This window comes from Seriola dumerili, unplaced genomic scaffold (genome assembly GCF_002260705.1).
Source record: "Seriola dumerili isolate Sdu_G_001 unplaced genomic scaffold, Sdu_1.0 BDQW01000219.1, whole genome shotgun sequence".
Lineage (NCBI taxonomy): Eukaryota > Metazoa > Chordata > Actinopteri > Carangiformes > Carangidae > Seriola > Seriola dumerili.
The window spans coordinates 3,403,458-3,423,079 of NW_019174474.1; positions in this window are offsets into that span (position 1 = coordinate 3,403,458).

Genomic DNA, 19,622 nt, shown 5'->3' on the forward strand with positions numbered 1-19,622 from the left:
ATGACGACAGGACGGTGAAGTTTCTGACTAGCTCATATGTTTCCCATGTATGTTTGTGTGTGACACCATATGGCATGAGAAAACTGTCTCTGAGGATAAGCTTCGGATGGGTAGAGATTGATTAGTTGACTGAAGATGTAGGGCTAAGAGCATCCACTTCACACCCCTGTGACACACATGCATGCACGGGCATGAGGTGGTAAGTGAACACACACACTCACACAGAAACACACACACATAGACACACACACACCAGTGCCCAGTGTCAGTCACAGCTTTCCCGGACTTCATCCCTCATCCCTGCCGCTCGAGCTGGGAGATGCTGGCTGCTCTAATAAAGGCCTCATTGTCTGCATGGCATGCATATATGCAGAAAGCCCAGAAAGCCAGCTTTGTCCCATAAGGGTCCCTCAGCGAGAGAGCTTTGTGCTCGGCCTTTCCCCATAGACCAACAGCCGAAAAGCAGAAAGAAAGAAAGAACGAAAGAAAGAAAGAAAGAAAGAAAGAAAGGTAAAAATGACTGAGGTTGAGAAATAGATGCCAGTGTGATAGATGGTAAATTGGACCAGCTGAAGCTCACTATATGAAACCATCTACAGGCCTGTGTGTGTGTGTGTGTGTGTGTGTGTGTGTGTGTGTGTGTGTGTGTGTGTGTGTGTGTGTGTATATATGTGTGTGTGTGTTTGTTTGAAAAACTTGAGTGCAGGAATTCAGCGTTTTGCCTCATCATGCTGAACTGCTCCAGCTAATGCAGCAGGAAGTGGGTCCACTGGGATTATGTTTCCTTCTTCTTTGATTCCACACAGATTGTTTGTGTCCCCGCTCTAATAGAATTATCCATGCTTCATTTCCCATGGTCTTCTGTCCTGTCTTGGCCTCGTGATGGATGGAGCTTCACACAGAGGAGTGAGTGTGCTTAGAAGTGTGCCCAGTGTTGGTCAGACAACGGGGCTAGTTACAACCACAAGCTTCCATTTGCTTTGGTCAGTGTGGTCACTTGTGATCTGGCCAAGTGGACAAAGGGGCTTCTAATAATGTGCAGTTTTGAGCCGTCATGACAATAATACTATTTTATAATAATAATACTATTTTAGGTCATTTCTATTTGACTCAAGTTGAATTCTTGAATTTGTCTTAAGACAAATGTCAAGAATTCAAGTGTGTGTGTTTGTGTCATTGACCAGATTTAGGGCCACATAAAACAACATACTTCATGCAGGATGGCTTTGTCTAACAAGGGACAAAATTCCTAATTTGGTTTCACTGCAGTTGCATTAAGCACAAGATAAAGTTGTTTTTATTAAGTAAGGTGAAGGTTTCTTCAGATACATTTCAGTGGGCACACACCAGATGGGAGAGTTGAGCACTCAGGGGACCATCTTAACTAAGCGCTGAATTTCCCTTCTACAATGGATTTAGATCTACTTAATACACATCTGAAAATTTATAATATAGTGAATGCCTGTTTTCAGAGAGTCGGACCACGCTGCACCAAATCCACTGGCTGCATAAAGTATTAAGTTATTGCTGTACCGTTCCTACACAAATAGACAGTGTGACTAGTTAGTTCAATAGAAACCATGTCATTAATAACCCTGGTATTTTTTCACTGTAAAACGATCATCTATAATCTCTTATGAAATTAAAATGACTTTAACAAATAGCTAAAATAGAGCATCCATAGACTGGACAGTGTATGAGAATAGCAGAGACGTCATCGTGGTTTGATGCTCTACAAAAGTCGGCCAGTGTAGCTGGCAATTGAAAACAATGACTATATTTGGAAATTAAGTGTGATGCATATCAAATTTGCCCCAAATGTGTTTAATATGCCTAAGTAAAAGCATGTGAGTGTGTGTTTGCGTGTTTGTGTGTGTGAATATCATATGGCTGGTAATGTTGTTTTGGGCTGTTTATAGGTCCTAACAGGGGGTTGGTCTCTAATTATCTTGGTTACAGAGGCATGGCCAACAGACTGCGGGCCATATACACTTCACAGGACACGCACTGACCTGTCTCATGTTCGTCTGCTCGCCAATACAACACACACATACACACGCATGCACAAAAAAACTTATACGAGGTTACTGGGCAGTGACTCATCTCACACACCCTCTGTTCAGAGTGTTTATTTTATGTCATATAAGATCAGTGGGACAAATTATTGTTTTGGATACTTTTCAGACACTAGTTTTTTGTAACACGTTTTGGGGCTCAATTACTGTTGTTTATAACAAAAAAATCTAAAATTTTGAAAAAAGAAAAAAAAAACACATGAACAAACAATGAAAAAACACATGCAATGTCTATAAAGAAAGTGTGGCACAAACATTCTGTTAAAATTTTGTCATTTTTCTTTGACACAAATTTATGAGCTAACTTGCATTTCCCCAGTTTTTATCTTCACTCATGAGAAGTGTTTTCTGAGATTTCCTTGCACAAGTATCTCACCTACTGTGTTACTTCTGAAAGTAAAAACAACAACCTTTGGATGTGTGGGGCCAAAAAATAAAAATGTGGATGAAAATTACTGTGTAGTGTTGACTTTATTTTTTGAAAATCAGAAAAAAATGTATCAAATTTTTCTCAACGCATGCAAATGCAGAAACACTCCAGGTGTGTTTGAATGTATATGCACATGTGCACACACACAAACAGGCTGTGTGCAGTATCTGATTTGGCCTCTCCTCTGAGCTTTCTCACCATGACCACAATTCATTAGTAATTGACCGCAGCAGCCTCACTCATTAAACATTAACAGGCTACTGGTGAATAATTGATTAATGATATGAGGCGATCTGCAGCAGCATTCTGACAATAAGAGCGCATAGATGAGAGGAAGGAGAGGCCGAATCAATGCAACGCAAAGGAGAGGCCGCTGGACAGCATGACACACACACACACACACACACACACACACACACACACACACACACACACACACACACACACACACACACACACTCCACTCTCTCACAATTCAGTCAACTCACTGATCAAGTGCAGAAATCTTTACAAGTGTAAAGACACAATACACACAGACTTTAATGCCATTTTGGCCTCTGACGTCACAGTAATATTGATTTATGACCTCACAGATGTCAAAGAATAATGTCACCACCTTTGTGCTTCCAAAGATTTCTATCAATCTGTTTTAAAACCAATGTCAGTTTTCTTTCATCAGGCTGATGCTGTATCTCATTTTAAACAGAAACCTAACCCAATTTCTTAGAGCAAACACTCTGCAGTTTGTCTGTCCCTAAAGGTATTCGTGGAATGTTTTGTGATTATTGCAGCCAGAATATTGCAGGATACTGGCTGTATTATTTAAAATTACAAGGTTGCAGCGTAGGAGGAGGATGGAGGGTTGATACACAACCTAGTCCCCCAAATTCAACCACAAAATGTGTCTTCTTTAAAGTGTCTTCTTTAAATGTCTTCTTCTTAAGTTAAAACAGGCAACTTTTCCAGGCTTTGCGGGCAGAATAAAACACCCACTTCTATTAATAAGTAGGCAGGTTTCAGGCAACTGAATGTTGGTTTTGAACCTTATCAACTTCTGGAGCTATCCATAGTCGGTCTGGAAAATCTGGAAAATCTGGAAATTGGGACTACTGGGACAAATCCCAGTCCAACCAAGGCTCTCTTCATCAAGTGAATGCTCACCTTCACTCTTGCTTCACCTCGATTTTCAATTCATCTTTGCCTTCTTTGCCTCCTTGGAAAATGGGGGTAGCGTTTGCATAATTCCGCTGTTCGCCATTTCAGCATCCTGGGGAATATTAGTGATAAGCGCAAAGTGCTTTCCTCTTCCTGTTTTGTTTGCGCGATGGCAGATGCAATTCCTTCAAGCCTTCTTCTTCCTGGGACATTTCGCACCCAGTGGCAAACAGAATTGCATAGCGAAAGCAAGGTTTATAGGGAACCCCAATAAAATCCAATGATGTCGTTATTCAATAGCCATTACATTGTGCATCAACATTTACTTAATAATGATAAGTTAAAGCTAAAAACTTTTGCTTTTACTACTTTAACTACTCTAATGCAATTTTGGCCTCCATTATTTTATTATGGTTTTTATGATGTGATGCACCTATCGCTGCAACAATATCCTTCCAAAACTTTTGCAATAATAAAACCTTTTTCTGATCAGAAGCCGCTATGGTTAAGGTTTGTTTAAGTTTGTTAGGTTAATATAGTTACTTTATTAATGTTAGGGAACCTTTATTATCATTGTCAAAAAATAACCTCAGGTAACGATTGTGGGTCATGGTTCCTAATTGCTGGTTTCCTGGCTGCCCATTCCAGACCACACAGACATCTTAGACAGTCCTTGTCTGGCCCCACAGACTCTAGGGGATGTTGAGTATGTGAGTCTGTGAGTGTGTGTGTGTGTGTGTGTGTGTGTGTGTGTGTGTGTGTGTGTGTGTGTGTGTGTGTGTGTGTGTCAATAAAGTAGTGAAACTTTCTAAATGAAAATTGGCCTTTGGTTGATTATATTAATTTTCTTTTAGGTAGAATGCATCTGTCTGTAATTTAACATGGAAAGATATAATAAATCACTGTTCCCAGAAATGTACCCTAATATTTCTTTAGATATACTGAACTTCTATTTTGGCAGGATCCACTTTAAAAAATACACATAAAACAAAGACATAATGCTGTACATACAGTATAGGTGCATTCCTGATGTTTAAGAGCAGGGCCAGTCAGTGCTCTGGATAAAATTGGCCAATTGTAATGACATTAAATCACTGATTGGCCCTAAAATCCTTGAAGCATCCCTAGTGAGGGAAACTCTCATTGAAAGTGGTAAAACAGAGTTTCATTAAGGTTATCTATCATTAAGCTGATAAGCTGAAAAGAGACAAGGCTAGTTGAAGTGTGAGAATAATACAAATTAACTTTTCACTTTACTGACAAAGATTTAATATAGAGCATGATAAACACTGCTGAATAGTCACCGTAACTGTATCAACTAATATTATATTAATGTGTGCATAATGTGTGTTTGTTGACACTATAAGATAACTGGTGGAGAAAAACTTACCGCTTAATGGTCAGAAACTGAAAACAAATACATCCTCACTGGGTTGTGTGTTAAAATTGGATCTGAAACACACACACAGGACACAGTGCATATATTCAGACACACACACACACACACACACACGCACACGCACGCACGTACATACACACAGTACTTACACTGACACTCACAGAGTGAAAATTAGGATAATGATAATCATCTAGCAGCGAAAATAAGAGCTGGATGTCTCCTCACTGGAGTCAGGCTGAGAGAGAGAGAGAGAGCTCATCAGAGAGAGAACAGAGTGAGATGTGTCCTCTTTCAGCGCTGATGAAACTCACCGGGACTTGGCAGAGGCCAGTCACAGAGGTGCTCGATGATGAATAGGGGGCAGGCTCACCCCTTTAAAACAACTAAATGTGTGTGTGTGTGCGTGCGTGTGTGTGTGTGTGTGTGTGTGTGTGTGTGTGTGTGTGTGTGTGTGTGTGCATGTTTGTATGCCTGTACAAGTATGTCTTGTCTGTCTTGGCTCCTGACACTCAGAGCAGTTAAGCAGGCAGACCAGTTCATTATCACATGTGTTAATATTTAATTTTGCGATTTGATAAAAAATGATGTTTCATTAATGAGGTGATCCATCCCTGGATATCAAGAGTCATCCAAACCAGGGCAGCGCTATGATATTGAAACTTCTTTCGTTTCATCTTCTTATTATGCGGCGTGTTGTTTTCTAACCCTCCACATGTATTTTTATCTTATCTCTAAATCCGTATTATCTAGCGTGAGATTTTGTTATCCGCTTTGTGCATGTATGCTGTAAATAGCACAAAAATAATTTCATCCCTGTCCATTAATCTCTCGTTTGGTTAATTATCACAGCTGCTAATTACAAACCTCTCAACTGAAGTAGACCTCTGCCTGTTCCTTTGCCTATTCTTCCTCTCTATTTCCTCTCCTTTTCTTTTCTATGTTGCCATTTGCAACATGGCAACACAGACAGACAGCTGCACAGACAACTTTAAATACAGAGGAAGTTCAGCTATGACGAATTGATTAAAAATGTCCAGGAACCTGCCCAAAGCTCCAGAGATCTACAGACCTGGACAGAAAGTGACATTGGATGAATCTCTAGCTCTGCTATTAGATTACAACCCGCTCTTTTTTTCTTTTTTCTTTTTTTTTTTTTTAAGTGGATGCCTTGGTCGGTGCTGGCTATGGCTGTCATGCTGCTATTTCTGCCCATGCCAGTCGCTTCAGGATGGCTGCTCTTAGAGGGGTGCTTTGAAGAGCTGTCCAGGTGAGAGCTTGGCAATGGCAGAGCTTTTTCTGCTCTTTCACAACACAGAGTGCCCTTCAGGGACTCAAATTGCCCTGCAGTGTTATGGATAATACTCAAATCCACACTAAGATCACAGACAGACAGACAGACACACACACAGACGTGCACACAAGAACTCAATTTTTCTATGCATGTCCTCAAGTACTGTATACGCAAAGCATATGTGCACACTCTTTCAGGTACTCACACAAACACGTACACACACACTCTTCACATATTAAAATAGCAAGTTGGACTACACAAAAAACAATTGCTCTGGCATGAAACTTTCCCTTGGTGCCATTTCAGACACAGAGAAAAAAAACAAACTTAAGTGCTTTAGCAGTTTATTTTTCTCCCTAGACTTCGTCTCTTCTCTCAGTCCACCTCTTTTTGTTTCCTCTTCTCATCCTCCTTTAATTTCACCTCCCCTCTTCTAATCAGTGAAAACATAGCCAGACTACAGATGAGACCATATGCGGCTGTGTGTGTGTGTGTGTGTGTGTGTGTGTATGTGGAATTATGTGTGTCTAATTATGTGTGCTGTTCTATTCAAAGACACTGTGGAGAGGCAATGGTGGTGTGGTGAAAAGCGAACTCATGACTTGACAGATCCTTCGGAGTTGCTCCCAAAATGCACGTCAATTCCAAAAGCTGCTGCCTTCCTCTCTCTTCCTGAGCACCTCCAAGGACAGATCCTGTGTGGACTGATGTTAACCTCACAGGGCAATGCAACTGGACTCTGCTTTTTAAATGAGCTCAGTCCTTCTGAAGTTAAGGGAAGTATTTGGTCTCTACAAGACTATTTTCAGGCACGGGTTTTCAGACAAAATACATCCCAGTGCTGCAAAATACTCTCTCTTTTACGGTTAGTGCTACACAAGACATTTAATGCTACCAAGTAAAGAGTGACCACTTTTCTGAATGATCTTGGGCCTCACATTGTTATGAAGGAAGTATCTGGCCAGGAAGGGAAAGAAAATGCATCACTGGATGTAATTTTTTGGTTCCATAAGCAAATTCTACATGTAGTGTAGTAATATGCTCAGAATGGCCCACTATGAATTTGTGCTACTCTGATGTCCTCAACATCGAGTCAAGAATTCTGTCCAAGGCTTGGGTGCCAAGCCAAGCGCATCCTGAAAGACAATAACAGGCACATATGCAATATGCATACACAATAACAAAACAACACATTGCTATACAAATACAAACAAAACCTTTCAAGTGACACACATCCAGGCCTTCACATCCTGTATGCACACACACACACACACACACACACACACACTGCAACCACAAGTGAACCAAAATTACGCGGGTAATAAATCATTTCCTGCTCACATAATCTCAGAGATGACAAACTACATATAACTCAAAATGTATTTATTCTTGAAAGTGTGTGTGTGCGTGTGCATGTGTGTGTGTGTGTGTGTGTGTGTGTGTGTGTGTGTGTGTGTGTGTGTGTGTGTGTGTGTGTGTGTGCTTGGGTACGCACATTTTGCTCATGACTGTGTGAGATTTTTTTCATTTCCGGTGTGTGTGTATATATTTGCGTGTGGGCTGAAGGGATATGTGCGAACCGTGGCATATAAGCCTTGGGGGTACAATTTCGAATCGTAGCCTTAAGGTGGCCTCCTCACTGATCAAGTTAAAGGAGGCAGTGACTGCGGTGCACCAGGTGAGCCAATGTAAATAGATGATATCATGATTTACTGGCTGCCAGGCACTGATATTGGGTCTAAATGCTGATGGTGAAATTCAGACCACTGACCTAAACATCCACTGTTATTTACTCGTGGGATTCAATGTAAAACACCCAAGTTTTCTTTAAAAGAACAGAATTTTCCTGGGCTTCTTGTCTTCATGCTGCCACCCTCTTGTTCTCGTTTTATTTTTTTCTACTTCTAACTTCAGCAGTCAAAAGTGGCAAGTGGACGATTTGTGGTTCAAGCTGGGCCGGGGCATGAATCTGTTTTGCATGCTGGCGCACAGTTTGCAGGGGCAGATCTGAAGTCAGTTTCATGTCTAAATTAGCGCACTCAGTAGCAACACATTGTAAATGAGTCTTAATGAGTTTCCCAGCCTTTATTTTCTGCACTGTTAGACAGCCCTATGGCAGCACTGAGATGTCAGCCGCTCCTGCTGGGGCTAATATCCTCCAACCACTGTGATGACACTGCCACCAGTCATTCACATACACACAGGTAATTGCATGCTCCAGGCATATACGTATATATATATATATATATATATATATATATATATATATATATCATTAAGCATATGTGTGTGTGTGTGTGTGTGTGTGTGTGTGTGTGAGACAGCTTGCTGTGTTCACTGGTAGATATACTGGAGGATGCAACTTAAAGCAAAGAGGAATAACATAGTTCTCTCTGAGGGTAACTGTTGACAAAGGAAAACACACGAATTATAACAGTATGAGTATGTGTCAGTGCATGTGAGTGTTTCGGTGAGTGCACATGTTATTTTAAACCCGTCCCTGTGTCTTCTTTGGGACACACATTTGTGCCATCTTTCAACACATGTTAGTGACGATGCATTTTAAAACACCAAATGCTATTATATGCTATCCTAGAGAAAGTGCACACGTGTTTAAGTGGAACATCCCTTTAAGTGTGCATAGTGTGTGTGTCTGTGTGTGTTTGTGCATGCAGCAGTAATCGTCTCATGACTCATCTGAATACTAAATCTTTCTTTGAGAGTTCCATGCAAAACACCTCAAATCCCCATGTATGCAGCTAAACTCCAAAACAAAAATCACGCTCCTTTTTGCATTTTTATCAAACCGCTGGCATCATCTGCCACGAAGACTTAGAGATCTGCTAGCTGAGTATGTGGGGCAGCATACATTAATCATAACGATATTGAGTGGAGTGACAGATACTCATATCAGCATTTACATAAACAAGTGGAACAGGGTGTGAATCCAAATGATGTACCATAAAGTATGGATGATGTCAGACATGAATTGCTCGGGAGCACGAGTGTGTAGGTGACAGGCAATCCAAGGAGCAGGGATCGTAACCCAGAATAAGTTTGATAACAGAACACAGCCATCACATTGTCTTCTGCGGCTCTATCTGACAACTCTAATTGCTTGTGTCTGAGGATGGTACGTCTTCTGATGTTTTTGTGTGTCTTGTGCAAAAGAGTGGGTTTCGCTAACTGTGGATTTAGCATGTCTATATTCAAAGAGCAGGAGCTAATCTACGAATAGATTGCTATTGTACAATCTTTGAGGGACGGGTGCCAGTCTAATAAGGCTGCTAAGGATATGATGAATAGAGCATCACAACAACTATATGCACTGTAATCTGGGGGTGTTGCATCACCTCTTAACAGTTAATCTTCTTATTGGGAAAAAGGAGGCAACAAGGATGCTGCTTAGCAAAGAGGAAGCAAATGTGAGTTGTTTGTGTCTGTTTTTTCTCTCTCACTGTCAGTCCACCTGTCCTTGCCTACCATGCACACACTCTTTGTCGCTAAGCCACTCCCAAACTTTTTATTTGGCTTTTTAGCCATACTACTAGCATGGATTTAGGGATAGCAATTTTGATCTGCTGGTCAGTCCAGCGACTTTGGTCTAGACTAAAATATCTCACCCACTATTGGTTGACATTAAGTTAATGGCAACTAGTGTGGCAGTGTTAGTTTAGGTCAGATATTTTTTTGCCTGGACAGGTTAAAGGTTGCAAAGATGATCGCTCCCACAGACCTTGGCTATTTTGAGGTTTTCTTTTGGAGGGGCGCTTTAATGGGTCTTGCTCTCCTGATGGCTTTTATTTTTATGTCCTGATATTGGTTACCAAATCGGTCTACATGCTTTATTTTCACAGAAAAGTCTAAGCTTGTCCTGCAGAAAAAAGAAAAAAAAAAAAAATCAGAGAGCCACTTCAAAACACAAGAAGAGCGCCCTGGGTAGGATTTAAATAACAGGAGTACCGGTGAGTTTGCAGAAAAACAGTAGGTAATTGCAGCAGTATTTATTCCTGGGGTGAGGGTGAAACATTACCTACACACAGTGGGGTCCACTGTGCATGTTCTGGACGGGATTAAAATCACTGACCAGCAGGTGTAATGTTAAATTCATCCTACCTCCCTTAAAAAACATTAATCCAGTACAAATGGGGCTTGACTGGCAAACCTGGTAAATATTATACCTGCAAAACATCAACATGTTAGCAGTGTCATTGCATCGATCTTAGCACGCTGATGTTAGTATTTAGCTCAATGCAGCATTGTGCCTGAGCATGGCTGTAGACTCTTAGTGTTTTCTTAAACAATGCAGGTGGGAGAGCGGGATGTATTTTTGCTACGCTACAGCTGTGTTCAAATGTCTGTGCTTGTGATTATGTGCATGTGTGTACATCTGTGTGTATCTGTGCGTGTATTGCTAATCAATAGTGTTGCAAGAAGCTGCTATCTGTATCTGTTTTTGTAACATTCAGTAGTAAGTCCCTCAAGAGAATGTTCACTATCATGGAATTACAGACTGAGTTTCTCATTGTGCTGTCAGGCCATTCTTCCTGTGAGGGTTGTGTGTGTGCATGTGTGTTTGTGTGTGTGTGTGTGTGTGTGTGTGTGTGTGTGTGTGTGTGCATGTGTTTGTGTGTGCGTTTCTTTATAGCTTGAGGGGAAACAGGCAAAGTGACGTTCAAGTGCAGCCTGGATAGAATACACATGAAGCATCAATAAGCGCAGAGGCAAAGATGCAGCTTGTAAGATGTGAATCACTGATAAATCTTAAAATATCAGGAATCAGAAACTAAGCGTATCAATACATAACGCTTCCTCCATCCTTCTCTTTCTCTGAAGTCCTCTGGGTATTTATTTATTTTTTTTACTGTATATAAACACACAACCCACACACTGACATACATTTGCTATGAGTAGCTGTGACTGTACTTTTTAGGCTGAATCTTTAGGGCTGACTTGAATCTTTTTGGCCTTGAATAAATATATTTTGTATGCTCACAGAAAAGCATCACCTTGCCTTTCCCTCCCTCTCTTCCCCATCTCTCCTTCACCTCTTCCTGCCTCTGCCCCTGCACTCATTCTTTACTCCCACCTTCTTCCTCCTCCTCGCTGCATACAGGGCAGGGTAGCAGAACTGTCTCGTCTTTGAGACGTGAGGAGTTTGATCTTCAGAAAGTGGAATCTAGATAGCATGTCTTGCTGTGCTTCGGGGATCTGTGTGTATGTGTGTGTGTGTGTGTGTGTGCGCACGTGTTCGTTCACATGTGCGTCTACCTTACATTCCAGATGAAGATAAAAGCCTTAACCCCGGCATTGCTCAGTTCTGCTAAGTAAAGCAGCGGGAACAGTTCACAATTTCAGCTGCAGAACCCGGGCTATGCCTTTATAATTCTGACAAAATACAGCTATGAGTCATATGTATGGTGTGTCATGTATGTCATCAACTCGTTACATGGACACACATGGACATCTACCTGTCACTGCTGTGTCATTTTTAGACCGAAAACAGTAAATGGACCTTATTCAGCAAGCAAGCCTGTAAAACTCATAGACAGATAGATAGATAGATAGATAGATAGATAGATAGATAGATAGATAGATAGATAGATAGATGATTGTTTATAGTTGCAAATGATAGTATGTAAATGAATAGTATTTTATATTTTCCATGTACAAACAACAATACATTTATTTTGTAAAGATTTTAATATCTTTTGTTTTGTCTTGCAGGATAAAAGCTGTTAACAAAATGCCTACTCTTGCTTCACTGCTTCACAGTAAAATGCAGTGAAGGGTTTTGTCGCACAAAGAAATAGAGCATCTCACCACAAACAAATTAGTGTGCAACTTTATTTACAGGGAACCAAATGTATTCCTATTTTCAATTGGGTTTTACTGGTTGGTGTGAGCAAATATAGGTTTTGCTGCTCTGGAAAGAACACCTTTCATGTTGTGCTTCTATTGATGAGGAAGAAAGATGAATAAATCAAGTGATACAAGTGTCCTACACACAGCTCTGCACCTTTTTATTCTGTGAATAACATGATAAATCAAAGCCAGTGTTTGGCCTTGATTTTGTCTTTTCAGAAAGTAATTTCTTTTTGCTGCCCATATTATAGAGCTCTCACCCTTCTGCTTTCTGTGAATACACTGCAGGAATGTCAGGGTTTCACTGAAATGTGTGTGTGTTTGTGTGTGTCTGTGTACATTTCTTGTATCTGTGCAGTGAGAGTGTGTTCTGGTGTCTCTTTCTAGCTTGAGATGTGCTGTAAATAGTATTTCCAGGGGACTATGACCTGACCGTTTGACCACAACTCACCATTTCATCCTGTCAAATACATGACAACGGTTTTCTTAAATCCTTCCCGCCCACACAGTTTGTGTAGGGATTAGATAACGAATTTATTTCCTGCCTCATTGGAAGACATACATCCAAACAGGTGTCGCTTTTCGACAGACATCGGTGTATTTCTGGAGGCTCGTGTGTCTGTGTGTGTGTGCGTATGTGTGTGTGTGTCTCTTGCACATCTGTATGTGTCTTTGCATTTGTGCGTTTGTGCCTGTGCACATGTTCAGGGAATAGGTGATGTGTGTTTGAAGTGCAGAAGCACCAAGCCAAGTGTTGCATACTGTTGGATGGCTTTTTTGCCAGATGAAACAGAGAGAGAGAGAGAGAGAGGGCTGAGAGACAGACGGAGCTGAACTTAAGTAACCCTCCTACAGTGTCTCACACTTTGAATTTAGCAAGAATTTAACTGAAGAGTTTAACTTTCCTGATTGTCACTGCCTGAACTTCTGCCGAACACTTGAGCTGTGTCAAGGCAGAAGTAACAGAAGCCTTCAGAGTGCTTTCACTCTACTATTTCAGATAAACAACACTGTCAGTATGCCGGGCTAAAAAATTACACTTTTAGAGTAAAGCAGAGTTACACTGTGGTGTCTGAATAATAAGAACAGTATATAATCTTTCTCTCACAGAGGTTACTTGTTTTTATTTCTGAATATGTCTGAGTGTGTGTGAATGCATAAATGCATGTGTGTTGGATACATTTTTATTGTCCACATGAAGCCTTAAATACTACACTTGTTCGTTCCAGTGTGATGGTGCAGTGAACAAAAAGGTCACCATCATCACACAGCAATACAAAAAAACTCAGTGTTTCATCTGCAGTGTTGGGGAGTAGTGAATGTGCATGTAATTAAACTGGTAGTTTAACCACATCATATGTGCCTAGTCATTCAAGTTGTTAAATTACTTTTTTATGATTTTTGTGTAGTTAAAGGAGCTAATTGTAAATTTTCTGTTGAGCGCTGCCCAGAGGCTGTATTATAACCTCCTGTCTTGTAAATGCAATAATGGCCGATGCTCTTGTCAAGCACCAATCACCACCATCTGCTCCTGGCAAAAAAACACATTCAATGGCAGAGAAAACTTGCAAATAACTACTGAAAATACAAACAATTTTGTACAAACCGTTCCTTCTCTACAGTAATTGAACCCCTTTCGGCCCAGCCCCAACTCCTTTTTCTTTCATCCTGACCACTGTGAATGCAGCCCAGGCAATGCATTTTTGTCAGGCAGCCACCACCACTCACCTGACCTTTGTGTAGCCCATGTGCAAAAAACCAAGGGCAGTGGTGTTGCTCAGTGCTCACACAGCGACAACATCATCATGGATAAATATCCTGAATCAAGAATCACCATGGCCATACATAAGCAGTGCAAAGCTAACATTTTTTGCAGTGTGAACAAGTAGAAACTTGCAATGAACTGGCATGTGACTTTTCTGTATTGTATTTTATATATTGTATTTATATTTTTGTATTTTTTACAAAGTAGTTTGAACTTCTTTTTCAAAGTAGCTTTAGTTAACCAAACTAGATTTCTCCTGAGGGTAGCTTTCCTGTAGTTCAACTTTTTCCAGTGTGAAGTAATTGGTAGCTTGCAAATCTATCCTTCAAAGTAGCTTCCCCAACACTGTATGACACCATGCATATTTTTAACTTAGCCTATTCGGCATCTATTAAGACATATCGAAATATATACAGATGCAGGAAGAAAAATATTACAGAATACAGTTTCCAGCTCTAGATGAGTCATGCACTTTCTATAGTTTGAGTTCATGAAAAAGGTTTGGCTGAGGGGGAGATACTCTCATATTCAACTGATTTACTTTCCCCATGACTGCATGCACTTTTATGCACAGTGGGGCTCTTTTAGCACAACCTTGATCCATGATTAGGCGCTGACTTCACTCCACTGTGTCAGAGCTAAAGGTGTTGCACAAACACATTCTTAATCTAATTTTACCATATATTCTTCTCACCCTTGAGTGGGTCTGTAATGCTGGTTCAACTTAAAAAAAAAAAAAAGCCATGTTAACACAGGACCAATACATGAACAATTTTTTTACACCCTTTTATACTTTAGTTTTTGTATGGATTAAAGAAACACAATGTAATGTGTTAATTAGTCAGTTTTAGAGGTGCTGGTAGACAGTTTCTGTTTTCTTTGCAAGCTATTTCCCCCTTTTTTTCCTGTCAGTGTACTGAGCTAAGCTAACTGGCTAGCTTTATTAGTGTGTTGAATACTAAATGGGTGGCAAAGGGAAATATGCTTCTTTCAATCTAGTCTCATCCTGATCCAGTGTTACCGTGTGACCTGCAATATCCTACACACTTTGAAATGATAGCCATGAAATGTGGATTTCCTATTATGACTACCATGTAATATATACTGTATCTGCATTCATTTTAGACAGTGTTACCTATGTTTGGGTTTGTACAGTGATTGATGTTGTTGGCTGTTGGCACACACACACACACACACACACACGCACACACGCACGCACGCACGCACACACACACACACACACACACACACACACACACACACACACATACACACACACACACACACACACACACACCACCCACACACACGCGCATACACACACACACACACACACACACACACACACACACACACACACACACACACACACACACACACACAGTAAAAGAATCTTGTTTCTACAAAGTAATAAAGTTACTTTATTAGCCCGTCTCTCCTCTGGTTTTTGTAGTTTCCTTCAGTTGGGTGGATGCTAACATGTGGACAGTCGCAGTGGTGAGGATGAGGTGGATGAATAAATCCACTGGTTTATCACTCTCAGCATGCGGTCCTGTTTATGGGAAGTCTGTGAAGGAATTCAAATCAACTCTGCTCTGGCTCTGACTCTGGGTTTCTATTGTTAGACCCAAAGAGATTGGGTACCTTTCTTTTGCTTCCCTCATTCTCCTGATGCACATTTTCCTAGTTTCACCTCTCCTTCTCTCCCATCCTCACTGCTCATAAAATGCTGTTAAAATATACGGCTTAAAGGTATGAAGTAGCTTGAGTGCCCTTGTTTTGGACAGAGACCACAGTCAAAGGTATTCCTGTAAAAATGATACTAGGCTATTTGAAAGATAAGAATATTTGAGAAACCCTCATGATTGCTTTAGAACTGATCACTGTCTTTTCGCATGTTGGAAGTCCCAAAATGGCCTTTTTCTTTGTTCAAGTTGCAGTTTTGGTTTGTGTTTTTTTTCCTATTCATGGATCATCTACTGCTTACCATTCCCAAAACCTAAGAAACAGCAGGTTTACTTCTGCATTCCCCTTTCTGTTTATGTACCATATCTTGATATCATTGACCCGCCAACAGAAATCAGACACAGTGGTATTATGTAGCAAAGTGCCTATTATTTAATTAATTCCCAATGAGAATTCCCATGCATGAAACATGTTATTTATTAATAGGACAACCTTAAACTTGCATTTAAGTGATTTTTGGCCACTTGGAGGCAGCATTTTTGTGCTGGGCAGGTAGGAGGGTTCATCAGAGCTAAATTGGGCTGTAATACCAAAACAATGAATTTAAAGATGCTAAAAAGCTCGAGCAGAGACGAACTGCAGATCTAGGCAACTTAAGTGAGCAGCACCTTTCAAACACACAAACACACGGCACAAGTCAATAGTCCCACTATTAATATAAAGGTATTGCTTAAAGCAGCTTAAAGGACTCACAGTTTAAAATGGCAGACAGATATAATCCTGTTTATCATATGTTTTCTGTCATCTTGTCTCTCAGTTTCTCTGCTGACCAGGGGATGTTAAGGGGACCGTTAAAATTCTGAACATGGTGAGGTAACAAGGTGACTGATGATCAGATGCAGGTAAGGAGCTGTCAAGTCATTCATTACAGAGAAATACAGAGGGGGGAGAGGGATGGGTGCTGTGGTCAAAGACAAGGGAAGATCAACAAATGAATCCAAGACAATACTGGGCTAGAATACAAACATGTTGTTGCAAAAACCCACATTTACATGTCACTAATTTATCATAAACTTGGTGGGTTCTAATATAAAGAGTATAATACCAGAGCATTCCAATATTTTTTTTTTTTTTGTGACAGAAAGTCTGAAATGATATGGTCAGACAACGATGTCATCAGTAAGTGACAAAGATGACTTGGGTCCTAATGGGGACCCATACTGTATGGGCTGCTTCACATTAAGAATTTAGCCCTGAATATCTATTAATCTGCACGATAGACTCCACAAGTCAAATATTTATTAGCTCTGATTAGGAAATTCATATTTTAGATATGACTGTCTCATTCCTCTCAGCTCATAAATATTCACATCATTTCAGATGATAACCTCAGAAGATTTCAGACTAGACAGAGCTTCTCTGTCAAAGATACTGCTGTCCAGACGTGTAACAGATCTTAAAAAGTTCCTTTGAACTTTATTTCATTGGGTGTTGAAGATTTGGTGGATGATTATGTCAGACACTTGTTTGCATTTGACTCATACTACAATCCTGGTGGGGTTCTGCCTTTTGTTGTTAGATGCTTGATAAATGCTTGAGTATATATTTTTTTCTGCAAATGTGTGTGTGTGTGTGTGTGTGTGTGTGAGAGAGAGTGTGTGTATGCATGTGTAGTTAAATTTGAGCAGCACAGATGAGAAGGCCTGGGAATTCTCTCAGGGACAGATGAAATCTTCAGGAGCAGCATGAAAAGGGAGCGGAGATAGAGAGGATGGTGTTTGCCAAATTAGCCTGAGATCAGATTGGAGTGACTGAAACTGGTCTGTGTGTGGTCACATTGTGTGTGTGTGTGTGTGTGTGTGTGTGTGCGTGTGTGTGTGTGAATGAGCGTGTGATTATGTGTGTGTGCTCATTGGCAGAGTGGTGTCTTTACAAGTTGAAGAGACCTCCTATTGGACTATATGGGTCATGGGAACCTGCTCTCTCAGGGTCTCCATTGGCCATCTCTTCACACACCCCCACTACACACACACACACACAAACATCAGAAGTTGTAGTGTGACACGGGTGCTTCTCCCAGTTGCTCTGTCTCCCAGTATCAACACTAGACCCTCTAGAACACATTAGCAGCACTTGTTTTTGCCAACTAGTTTACAGCTATACATGCCTTAACCTGTATTCAGTGAGGGCCACTGGTCCCACACTGTGCTACCTAGGTGTCTGTTTTTAAAAATAAATATGTATCTGTGTCCATGGATGGCAAAGTAATACTTCCACATAGAAAACGCTTGTTCAAATCCTTATATTTTTAAAATGGAATGATTTTGTATTTCAGTGCGGACTGGGAACTCCTTCAAAAAGCCTTTTGCTCAATGTAAACAAATAGTTAAGGCAAAGGCAAAGTGTTTGAAAATGACATCAAAAATGATTATCCTTCTTAAATCAGCCGACAATATGATGCATTACCTCAATTAAGACCATTTTGGGGGGTCGGATGATTTGCAATCCATTAAGCAATATGCAAATGGTCATGTTTGTTTGGGGAGGTTGGGGAAGGATGGAGGCAAAGAGAGGGAGAGAGAGAGAGAGAGAGAGAGCAAGAGAGAGAGGAGATTGAAGGAGAGGGAAGAAAAGCAGAATTTGGTGTAATTGGCTAGGCTACTGTCCTCCGCTGTGTGCCTAATGAGGTATACACAGACAGACACATACATGCACAAGAAATTTCAGATGTCAACTGCGATGGCTGTCTGGCCCCTCAGTATGCCAAAAGTGCTGGTATGAATAATCAGTAGTGTGACAGGGGGGAGTTTTCAGGAGTTAGGGGGCATGTTTTTCTTCACCTCTGGGTTTGTATATTGAATTGTGATAAATATTAGGAAATGAAGCTTGACACGTAAGTTCAATCAGGAAGGATATATCTTTATGCCTCTTTCAATCACAAATCTTTGCTCTCTCCCTCTCTCACCCCACTTCTTGTCATAAACTGGCTTCAGGTGATTTTTTTGGTAATCAGTTTGCCACAATCTCAACCAGCCAATCACGTTGTTCTTTGAAATCTGGTCTCTCCTCGTCTGCTATCAGCTGTCATTTCAGTGGGTAGTGCGTCCATACTGTCCACCTCCAGTATTCATATCCAGTGCTCAAGAGTCCACTCCTCATCACATCCACATCTCCATAATTATCTTTTTCCCATAACCACCACTACCACCACTAGTGTCTAGACTCCGGGGGGTTTTCTATACATTGTATAGCCTCACCCCCTTTTAGCATATGATGACATCACAATAGGCTCTAATCACCAAAGACTCTCACATCTCTGCCTTTTCCTCTCATGTTTTGCACGTGGCAATAAAAGTTTATTCTTTGACTCAGAATTGAAATCCATTTGTGTGTATGTATGTGTGCGTTGGTACATATGTGGATGTGATGGACACATAGAGCATTACTGTTCGAGGCGTACTGTGTAATCCCTCCGTTGATGCTTCAAACAAAGAAGTACAAGCAACAAAGAAAAGACAAGAAAAGAAATAAAAAGAAAAGAAACTGATTTGCAAATAAAAAGGTCCCATTGAGAACATCACCTGGCTGCCCTTTGGACTCCCTCTCTGCCTTTGCACAGAGAGAGTAAGTGTACGACCTGTAATGAGCTAATCCGCGTGCAGCCGAGGTCAGGCCTGCTCAGGGAGACTGTGTTCTCTCAGGCTGAACCATCGCTGCACTGTCGCCTCTCCAACACTTAATGACTTTCTGCTCCGTGGACAACTTGGGCCTGAGAGATTACATATAAAAAAGACTGAGAGAGAGAGAAGGACAGAGAAAGACAAAGAACGAGGTGGGGGGCGAGCAGTGAAGCGTGGCAGGTTCTCTCAGGTTGTATAAATTGGTTCAGACTGGTGTTGATCTTTATTACTGATCAGTCGTGGTCCTGTTCTGCCCCGCACGACCTAGCCAACAGT